The sequence below is a fragment of the Saccostrea echinata genome, unplaced genomic scaffold (genome assembly GCF_033153115.1).
Source record: "Saccostrea echinata isolate AGI-Se365-2 ecotype Australia unplaced genomic scaffold, CSIRO_AGI_Sech_v1 ptg000011l, whole genome shotgun sequence".
Taxonomy (NCBI): Eukaryota; Metazoa; Mollusca; class Bivalvia; order Ostreida; family Ostreidae; genus Saccostrea; species Saccostrea echinata.
In genome coordinates, this window is record NW_026889760.1 from 2,886,297 (window position 1) to 2,889,655 (window position 3,359).

The 3,359-nt window shown below is 31.1% G+C and overlaps 2 long non-coding RNA genes across 2 annotated transcripts; both read left to right on the plus strand.

Annotated features, from left to right (window-relative positions):
- The first annotated feature begins 1,741 nt into the window (after positions 1–1,741).
- LOC133184926 (uncharacterized) lies at positions 1,742–2,419 on the plus strand. Its single transcript, XR_009720870.1, has 4 exons — positions 1,742–1,829; positions 1,921–1,956; positions 2,208–2,270; positions 2,364–2,419. It is a non-coding gene; the product is annotated as an uncharacterized LOC133184926 (long non-coding RNA).
- A 118-nt stretch (positions 2,420–2,537) lies between these two features.
- Positions 2,538–3,091, plus strand: LOC133184927 (uncharacterized). Its single transcript, XR_009720871.1, has 3 exons — positions 2,538–2,627; positions 2,749–2,838; positions 2,956–3,091. It is a non-coding gene; the product is annotated as an uncharacterized LOC133184927 (long non-coding RNA).
- Positions 3,092–3,359: the final 268 nt, after the last annotated feature.

A 3,359-nucleotide genomic window follows, 5' to 3' on the forward strand; every position in this document is an offset into this window, starting at 1 on the left:
AAATATATCAATGTCTGCATGACAACAAAGGGACATTTTGAAAAACTGGAATGAGTTTTTACTATTTTTTTTTACATAAAGTAGATGGCATCATGTTCGCCCGGCGGATATATGGGTGAGGTAATTTTTCAGTCATAATTATAATCTGAGCATCAAAGGCTCAAAGCCTCTTGCACTAAGGATCGATGACCTTGTGTTATGAAGAGGTCCAGCTTTATATATACGAAGTACATGTATGTACGAAGGCAAAAATGAATTCAAACTGCAACATGACATGCATTTCTTGAAACATTTGTTATTTTTAGAAATGTTATATAAACTTGATGAAACAGTATTAAAACATTTTGATAGATGACTTTCAAATCAGAAACAAACTCTCTTGGCGTGACGTGACAGTTACGATGACATCACAATCATATCTCTAGAACGTCACAATCATCACTATAAACAAAAGGAACTATCCCACATGTAAGGTTGCAGAAAGCAGGTCAGTCTGTGAATTAAAAACGGTTAAGGTATTGAATTTTTAATTTACAGTTTTCTTTATGAATGTTAGACATTTATAGTACTGACATTTTACTGTTTACTTTGTAGAATTACCAGTGATGGATTACAATAAAGTATTAGATTTTAATGACAAGGGGGTAAGTGTATAAATTGTTTTTCAAGTACATTTTAGACTTGTTAAGGAAACCTGTTCTTGTCCACATCACTATAATTGCTTTTTGTAAATGTATGTTATATATGATATGGTATTGTTTGACTTTGAATTTTAGGAAACAAAACTGGAGATATTGAAATTCAGCTATAGCTGGTCAAATGAGGCTGAGCAGCTGGAGAGACAGAAGGTAGATAATAAATACTAATCATTTACTGTGATATGAAATATAAAAATGTTCTTATCAGGTTAACCACAATATTTTTAATCAGTTTTTAATCACCTTGGTTACTTGTATTTTGAAATATAATGTTAATCACTTTACTTTTTTTTTAAACTTTGATAATTGTACTCGTAAACTCTTCTCTGGAATTGAAACTAAAAATCTTGGAATTTATACAAAATAAGAAATCTTGTTTTTCATTTGTTAGAGATGAAAAATATTAAAATAAATACAAGATAAATAAATCATGAGGTATTTTTATCTTGCTTTTTTCAAGACTGTTAACTTAGAGGAAACAAAGAGAATGGGAGCTGTGCGAGGCAACATGAGCAGAGATCACAAGGCAATGATTGTAAGTAAAAGGGAATAGTTTAAGATATTCAATTTTTCCATTCTGATTAAAATCAGCTGTTTGCTTGACTCCGTTTACTACATGTACGTACTACGCCACAAACATCTCGTGTAGCGAGAATTTTTTTTTTAAAAAAAGGAGGAGCGGATCGAGAATCTGATTTTAATCAGATTGCAAGTTTTCTAATGCAGTGGTTGATCTAAAATATTAGTTATTCGTTTCTCTTCATTCTCCGATTTTTTTCCGTAATCAAGAATCTTCTCAGTCTAAATTGAAATCATATAGTGGGTTGTTTATTGCAAGAACTGAAAACATTTTCTTCATTCACCCCCTCCCCCCCCCCCCCCCAATCTTTTCCGACTGAACCCAGATAAAGACAATGAAGTGATTGCCTGAACTTTTTCCGAGATTAACCGAAATTGACTAAATTATTTACGATTATAATGAATATATATACACAAATTTCAAATGAAAGAAATGCATATAACACTTTTTTTAAGGGCGCAGTAGCTAAAAAGCCCAGTGCAATGCTCAGAATCAAATCTGACAAAACAAGAAAGCGGGAGATGATGGGAGCGATCCACAAAGAGCTTATGGTAGGTAATGTCGGAGTACACATTAACGTTGTTGTTTGACCAGTTTATTCCTATAGACATTTATTTCATTCTACTTTAAATTCATTTTTAGACGATGGCAAGGAAACGAAAAGACGGCGTCTTTAAGGTAGGCGAATATAAGTCACAATGCCCACTTAATGAATATTGGCTAAGTCTGGCTGGCAGATCTAGACATATCATATATTTAAAAAAAAACAATATTAATATTAGTATAACATTAAAGAAATAAAGAGAAGAAAACATAAAAAAAAATTACATAAGATATTATTTTCTCAAGGAATATATTAAGAAAATTATAAAGTCTGGCCGTACGTGTGTATTTTTCTAATTTCTAGCGTTTGATTTTTTTTCCTTCAGGGCTTTATCAAAAAAGTGATCGGGATGGTGAAGAAAAGGAATCTTAAAGAAATAACTTCAGGAGTAAGTTTGACATTAGCTATGGTAAAATTTAACGAATCTTATTTACTTGCTTTTCTTTCTTTTCAATTGAGAAAATCCTTCATTTGAATGTAGGAGGATCCTGTCGAATTGAAAGTAGAACACGTCCAACATGGAATACAGGTCCAGTCTCAAGTGAGTTGTAATTTATTGTTTAAAATGAAATCATTTTCAGAGATCATGCAATAACTTTTCTAATATACTTTTTTTTTCTTTACAATTTTTCATAAATAGAATTTGGGAAGAAAAATTGAAGTTGATGACGACGATTTCAACGACCCTTTTGTTCCTCGAAAGTTGTTCTTATTTAATATGGATTTTTTCAAGGACGGCTCAAAGGTAAATTTCAGTCCAGTTTTGTACATCTGTAGAAATGAAGGAGTCATGTACGCAAATCACAAACTTTATATGGCTTATGAACTTTGAAAATCAAAACGACTGCATTCTGTTTTTCTTTTAGAGTTCCATGCCAAAAGAAACCGTGTCTGTTTTGGACGTTCCTCCACGTGCATCTGAGGATAACTATGTGACAGAACCTGTGATAGAAAAGGTACTATGTATTGTTCATATTGACTTAGTTGAATTATGTGAAAATTTGTATAAAGTTTTTTTAGAGCAATGTTTAAGATGTTTTATTCTTTAGGGACATTTTATTTTTTCGTTTCAGAAGTTATTGCCTACAAAAAGAAGAAGCCTTGGAAGACGTATTTTAAAGTTCTTCAGACTGAAATAATTCAATTTCTTATGGATATATACATGTATATGCTAAATTATTGTAGAAAAAATGTTGAATTTGACGTTTTACAAATGATGTATAATTTACTTTAAATTAGTTAAAAATTATTCGAATATCTATTTTTGAGTTTTGTTTAATCTGGTAAATGTGCACAAGTTTCCATCATACATGTAATAGCTTTTGATATATAGATACAATATATAAACTTTATCTAGTCCCAATCAATACACAGTTTTTTTTCAAAGCAGCCAGGAAAAAATTGGATGAAGGAGCTGTGTCTTGAAATGATAAAAAATTTCCCTCTTCTACGGAATCTCATTTAGGACCTATGAAAT